Source organism: Acyrthosiphon pisum, chromosome A2 (assembly GCF_005508785.2).
Source record: "Acyrthosiphon pisum isolate AL4f chromosome A2, pea_aphid_22Mar2018_4r6ur, whole genome shotgun sequence".
In the NCBI taxonomy this organism is placed as follows: Eukaryota; Metazoa; Arthropoda; class Insecta; order Hemiptera; family Aphididae; genus Acyrthosiphon; species Acyrthosiphon pisum.
In genome coordinates, this window is record NC_042495.1 from 90,199,578 (window position 1) to 90,207,749 (window position 8,172).

The following is an 8,172-nucleotide window of genomic DNA, read 5'->3' on the forward strand; positions in this document are numbered from 1 at the left end:
AAGTTGTAGGTTAAGTATTGTACGGTATAAAACATAGTATTATAATTTATAGTAGTAATAGCATCTTAGTATAGTGGCCCACTGGCCCACTGTGTGGATAATTATATAGCGTTTGATTTTAGATGCCCTGCAATGGTCACTGCAGTATACTTCATGAATCGTCTATCACAGCGGTTCTCGACCTTTTTATAGCCAAGTACCACCGACCAAGTTTGAAAATTTTCATGTACCACGACTTGACCTAATAACTCATCAAAAATGTAGTTATACGTTAATTTTAATGCGAATAATAACCCATTACATTTTTTTTTTTTAAGGGGAATTTTCTTAGCATATACCACTTAAGATGAGCTTTCCGCTTACCACAGGTTGAGAAACATCTGTCTAACAATCTTAAGCCAATATTATATCCTTTTACTAAGAGCATATTTATTATTTTAACGAATATACATGTTTTATGTATATTTAATAGTAGGTACCTATTAGCTATATTAACGCATTTCAACATTTTCGTGTTACCTAATTAATTCAAAATAAATAAAAAGACAGCTGTTATTTATTTCAACAGATTAAACTCAATTATTTTATAATTAATATTTCATATTTTAAAAATATTAATATGAATTATATTTACATTGATATAAAAGTAAATAGGTATATGTGTGGGTGAATTTAAACTCAGCTCGGCTATACCTAATAATATAGTAACAAATAATAAACAGGTAGGCTATAGTAAACACGACCCGATTTACTCTGTTGGGAACCAATAAATCATCTTATAGTGAACTAACTATCACAAATTATAGATATACTCGTGCAAGCTAAAAAGTCGAAAACTGCTCCAAAATCTTTATTAAAATACAAAAAAGCATAATATAATAATCATTTAAAAATACCCGTAATATGAACACAATATTAGCTTATTTAAAATTAAATAGTTTTATAACTTCAAAACAAGTTTTAAAATAAAAAAAAACGTACCTTCCTTCCTAAACAATAAATTACAGATGCAATGATATTAGATTATGTAATATTGCGCTTAGATTCCCGTTACGGTGTGTGATGTGTCCTTTGGAAAATGTTAAATGGTTCTTAAAAATAGACATAGATTGAAGTATTATGCCCAGTTTAAAAATGTACTACGATTTTTTAAAAAATAACCTGGGTTCAGTTTGATAAATTTGCCATTTTTTTCTTTACCTGAAAAATCAGATTTTGAGAGATATTAACCTTACTCCAAAACTTGCTATTTAATAGTATATTATTGCCGAGCCGAATTTACAATCGTTTGTGGGTATATAATATTAATTATGATTATAATTTTATCAATGACACTCTAGAGTATGGTTCAAATTTGAATTCGAATTGAACTAAAATAGTCTATGTATATACAATTTGTCAACGGCGTACACAAATAACGTGAAACTTAACATCTCTTTCGATATCATCGTATATAATTTATTCTATTAAGTATTTCATTATTTGTCAGTTGAGTAGGTACAAATAAAACTAAACACTTGTTGTTAAGTACCTTGTAATAAAAATAAAAATGTATTTTTTTATATTCAAAATATAGCAGTGTAATAGCAAGTTATATTTTGAATATAAACACAAATTATTATTTTTATTAAAAGTTTCGAGTTTGCGAAAGCAAATAGATATAACATTATTTTTACGATAATAAACAGTACGATAAAATATAAGTCCAGAATCATAGAATCAATAAACGCAAAAATAAATAATTTTATAGGTACACAGTGAAACCAAATAATATTGAATTTACCGTATCCGTCCAAACCCCTTGTAAAAACAAAATTAAATGCACGAAAATGTAAATTAAATTGCCTATCATATACTCCGGGTTATTTGTTGTATATTTTAATATTTTATAGACTTCATATTTACATTTACGCCAATAATAATTATTATTATTATTACGTGGATTGAACTAGTGGCTTTAAGGGGGCTGGATCGTAATCAATTCTAAGGAGTAAAAACTAGGCATTTTATTTTTCTATTTATCTGGGTTTTATGAATGTGTTGAAAGTAAATGAACATTAGTGTGTGTAATTCGTAGTACTGATCATGTTCAATAAGGGCATCATAGTGACCGGTATGTACGTCTGTCATTTTACATACGCGCATGCACAAGTCACCATAATATATTGCTTTATAAATTTACAAACATATTTTTTTCAAAAAATACTGCCAGTGATTTCAATCACAACGCTCAGCAGGATGTTCAGATTTTAATTTTGAAAGCAGATTTGAATTCTCCTCTAAATTTACTATGCTTTAACTGTCGTACATTTTTCATATTCTATATCAATGTATTTAAATTTAAATTATGAATATGATCTATTTTTACTATTTTTGTTAGTAAATTTCTAAGTAAAAAAAAATAAAAAACAGAAACATGAAATTGTCAAAGCATAGATAATTTAGTTACGAATAAAAATCTGCTTTCAAAATTAATATCGGAACATTATATTGGGCATAGTGTTTGAAGTCGTGAGCTATGTTTTCGACCGAAAATGAATCACGCACTAGCACCCTTAAATCTGTATAAAATGTACAGATACAATAACACAAGTATACAACATGGTATAGTATATTAGTATACTTACGTAGTTAAGTATCGACAATCATCTATAAACACGCAACTGACGTAGATTAAATGATTAAGAGTGATTAAACAATTTAGCTTACATTATTATGTTAACACTTAACACAACAGCTATTATATATTAAATATAACTGTATATAATATGTATTATAATATTATGTTATCAATATAATATTATGATGTAAATATGACGTGAGGCCACAGTGCCACACACCCGATTTTTAAGGTGTTTGGTATAGGCAATTTTAATGATCATTTTTAAAATTAAAATAATATAATATTTAAATACTAATTCATGATAACTTACAAGTGGACCCATGTCAGCAGCATTGTTAATTGTTGTTTAATCGAGAGATTACTTTGATTACGATATTATACGTTGATTACTCAACTACGACTGTACCTCATACCACAAGTTCTAAACTAGACAGGCTTAAAATTTTCCTACATTATCCCGCACCGGGATAATGAACCATATGAACGATATGGTCCAAACATCCCGATGCATTATTTTTCACACCGGTTTAATCTTGCAAATTTGCAGTAGCTAGTGTGCCTATGATACAGCCTGAGTGGTTCTCTTTCGTGTGAAACGGTTTTCACGGATGTGTAAAGTGTCTGACGTCCTCATTTATGTATTATATATTTATACAAATTGTAAAGAGGCATGTGCAGCGTCTAGGGACGATCTACAACTCACGAGTCGATAGAGTGATGGTTATATTATTATTATTATTATAGCAATGATACGATAATGCGGCGAATGATATAGAAATAAATAAAACCCTATACCTACGACTGCGGCGGACTGGTTCGGTTTTATTGCAAGCGTCGCATATTCGAATCGCATTAAGACATCGGCTGTCGGTGCAGGTTATAATAATAATATTATACCTACCCATAATAATATCATGACGAGTGCCCGTGGATACTTTACCCGGCACTGCGACGACCGACGTGCACACACGCGCGGTAACACGCACAATAATTACTGTAAAATAAAAACAATAATAATAATAATAATATGAACGATATATTATTTTACTGTGCTTATAATACAAAATACCTGCGTATCGTGGTTATGTAGACGCCTGCACACGTGCGTGTACGTTATAATAATGTAATATATTGCTATGCTTATCGGCCACATGCACAAGAGCAACGCGCCTTTTTCGGACGAGTCCGCATCGTCTACAAAATTATTATTTATTATTATATTTTATTACCTAGAGAGACAAAATATAAACTGCACGTGCCATGGCGCCGCCGCCGCGAATTTCTCGGAGAACACACGTCGGTCTACAGCTAGCATTATTATAGGTATCAGAGGTATCTAGTATATTATTATGTGTATATGGACATAATATTATAAATTATATTGCGTCCGCGTTGCATCCGTTATATATATATTTATCGTAAGAATGATATTATATTGTAAACGTATATAATATATTAATATTATGCGAACGATGGATGGCAAAGGTAATTTGTAATACTGAGCACGCGCTATACCTACCTGTTGCTATATTATATATTTATATCTTAAGCGCGTTTGTTGCGATTTTCTTGGTTTTAAATTCCGAGCGGAGCGATAGATACTATATCTATGGATTAGATGTACAATGAAGTGTGTCATTTTATTTTTATGCTATATTATAGTATGCTAGGTGTATAACCTGCAGGCTTCGCCGAGGAAAAATTAACAAAGATATAATACGCACTATATTATAATATCGGTAAATCTCGCGGTTTATAGTGTACCTGGCCGAAAAATCGGTATCAGTGCACCTTTACTTTGTGAATTATACGCGTAATTTTATTATTCGGGTGAGACGACCGACCCGCCGATGATGGATTGGATATCACTCGTATACCTATAACTTGGTATATATTTTCGAACGTGGTTCAAACTACTCTCTGAACTATGCTGATATATCTAAGTAGTAAGTACAATACCTGAAACTTTCAGATATGGTTTTATTAAGGGGCAACTGCGATTAGATAATTTCTAATCTCGTCATCACAGCCCGGGATCTGCATGTCGTGCAGTTAGTGATAAATTATTAGGTAATGATTATAACGAAATATATTTTTCGTTGTGAATCGAAAATTTTACATAATATGTATATTATTATATATTTTAGATTCTGAGTGGAACGATGAATGTATTGATTTTACAATGATGTGTGTTTTTTTTTTTGTGTCTGTCATCACCTTTTAGGATAGTAAAAATGCTTGGATTTTCTTCAACAGTATCTTTTCGGGTGGGTCCATTTTCCTCCAAAAACGAGATACCATTTTCCTCCACTTTCCATTTTCCTCCACAAAAAAAGGTTGGTTTTCATTTTCCTCCAAATTATTTTAGACTGTAATTTTGTCTATTTTCCTCCAATATTTTAGCCAGTGTTGTAGTATTACGTTCCGTCTTATAAATATATAGAGTAAAGCTAGGATCAGATTTTGCGCTTATCGGTTGATGATTACACTCTGGTAAGCCGATATCAGTTATCGATTAAGCCTAATAAAGATACGCACATATAACATTCGGGCATATACGTATATACTTATTTATGTTATATTGTGTATCAGTTGTCACTTATTATTATGATTAAACACAAAACGTTTGTTAATTCGTGATGGTTACAAATATTTTATAGCATAATATGAGTTAAAATCTGGATTATCACGTTGGCGATGTTGTTTGACTACTTGTCAAGCAGTTATATTATACGTAATAAAACTGATGAAATAATAGCCGATGAATATTACACAAAAATGTACATCCAAATCATTTGCCATCACCAAAAAAAATAAATTGATTTTTTTTGTTATGCATAAATTATTTGTATTAACTATTTCATTATTTATTGAAGGAAAATGGACAGTGGAGGAAAACGGTATCTCGTTTTTGGAGGAAAATGGCTACGGCCATCTTTTCTGATAGGAAAGTGAATCTAGTTGGTACTTTGTGGGGTCAAAAGTGAAAATGTTCAAGTAGTTTTTAAAAGCGCCGTGAAAAATAAAATAAAAATTAAGGAAAAACGGGAATTTATACGCAAAATCTGTTTTCGAGAAAATTGATTTTGGTTTTTGGTGTAACTCTTAAACAAATGACCGTAGATACATGAAATTTTGACTGAATGTTTATATTAGTATTTTCTATACACCATAACATTTTCCAAATATTTTGACTTATTTTGAGCTCTTTATGGACATTTTCAGTTTCCATTTTTTTAGTTTTTTTTTCTATAAATATCGATAAAATTTTATTTGTTGGTTAAAAAAGCTTGAAAATTTAATAGAAGGCTCCTAGTATATTGTTTCAATAGCAGAAGAAAAAAATTAAAAATCCATGGTCACAATTTTTTTTATAAGCATCTAAAGTTCAAATATTGACAAAATACGTATAAATCACGAAAATTTGAAAATTATTTTGAGTTAGAAATTCATGAAAAATGTTCTTTTTAAATCTAAGATTTGAAAATCTAATACAAGATTCCTCATAAATTTGTCTACCATTTCCATAAAAAAAATGTCTACAAGCAAGTCAAATTAAATTTTTATGAGCGTTTGAAATTCATATTTTTACAACATTTGATATTCACTCGATTTCTCATGTTACGATTTTCTTATTTTGTTGTAATTGAAAAACGAATGATTGTAGATACTTGAAAATTTCGCTGAATGTTTATATTAGCATTTTCTATACACGATAAAATTTTGAAAATAATTTGACTCTTTTTGAGCTGTTTACGGACATTGTCAGTTTTCAATTTTTTTAGTTTTTTTTCTATAAATATCAATAAAGTTTTATCTGTTGGGCCAAAAAGTGTAAAAATGTAATACAAGGCTCCTGATATATTGTTACAATAGTAGTTGAAAAATGTTAAAAATATATACGCACAATTTTCTTTTATAAGCATTTAAAGATCGATTTTTGACAAAATGTATCAAATTTTAACTTGAATAATTATTTTGTAGTTAAAAATTCATAAAATGTTCAACTTTTATATCTAAGGATTGAAAATTTAAAACAAGATTCCACGTAAGTAATTTCCTCTGTTACCAAAACATCTAAAAAATACATAAGCACAGTTTATTTTTATAGTCATTTTAAGTTCATATTTGGATGAAATTACATATTAAAAAACCTGGAAATTGAAAAAAGTTAACTGACCAATCTCAAGTAGACATAATAATAAATTCAAATCAGTTTTAAAAAATATTATCGCATTACTAGATCAATCAGTATGATGGAATAAAAATTGGATGTTTTGGCCAAAATAACTGTTTAATATATTATAAATTATAGTTTTTCCTCAGCAACGTTTTTTCCCGGCTGGAGAAAAGCATCGTGTCATAAAAAACTTCGTTTCAAAAAAAAATTAAATAAATTTGAACTATATTTGTTTAATTCGGGAGCGCCATTTCAACTGTTTATAAGGTATGCTATAACAACTAGGAAGGACAAAAAAAAATTCAGCAGACCTATTATATAATATACTAGCTGATCCCGTGCACTTCGTTGCCCGTTAAATGTACCAACTCTATTTAACTTTTTTCAATTCGTTATTTAATATTCGGTGTATGGTGTTCAAAATGTATCTTAACTTTTCTGTTTCCCGGAATAAAAATTCTGATTCGCAGCAGTATATTATCAGGTAGGCAATCTACCTAAGGTAGATAAAAAAAAACCAAATTTAACCATTCCTAAAATAGTCTGTCTTATTGCCAGAGGTTTAATCTACACACAAATACATTAGCCGACAAGTCACAGCTTCGCCCGTGATTGGTTGTTTATTTTGCCTCCGGACGTTGATATGTATAATTTTTTATTCAAATTTTATCGTTTAATGTGATCGGCAAGTAAATATAAAAAATGGTTAATGAAAACGTATTGAAATGTTTCTAGCGGTAATAATGATAAATATATTTTTATCAAAAATAGCCAATCCTGTGCACTTCGTTGCTCGTTAAATGTAGGTACCAACTCTGTATGACTCAAACTTTGTTCAATTCGTTATTTAATAATCGGTGTATGGTGTTCAAAACTTATCTTAACTTTTCAGTGGCCCAGAATAAAAATTCTGGTTCGCAGCAGTATATTATCAGGTGGGCAATCTACCTGCGGTAAATCGTGGACCCCGTTAGGTTCATTATTAAGTTAAAATTATTTATATATATTAAGTTAATACTTATTATAGTTAAATCATACACTTATGTACAAACACGTAAGTGTATGATTTAACTCTAAATCTCAGACTGCATTTTGTAACAATAATATTATAATAGTATTATAATAACGTTATACTAATATTATTCGTGGTTATAATGTTATAATAATATTATAAAACAAAAAATTGCTGTCTGGGAAAGTATCAAAGTTATACAAAGTTAGTCGTTTTTACTTAATTCCACCTACAGTGGATTAATATAATCAATTAATACAAAATCCTAACCTAACCTAACCGTACTAAAATCCAATGAATAAAAAAAACCAAATTTATAGTCTTTATTAAATTAATCTATCTTCTTTCCAGAGGTCT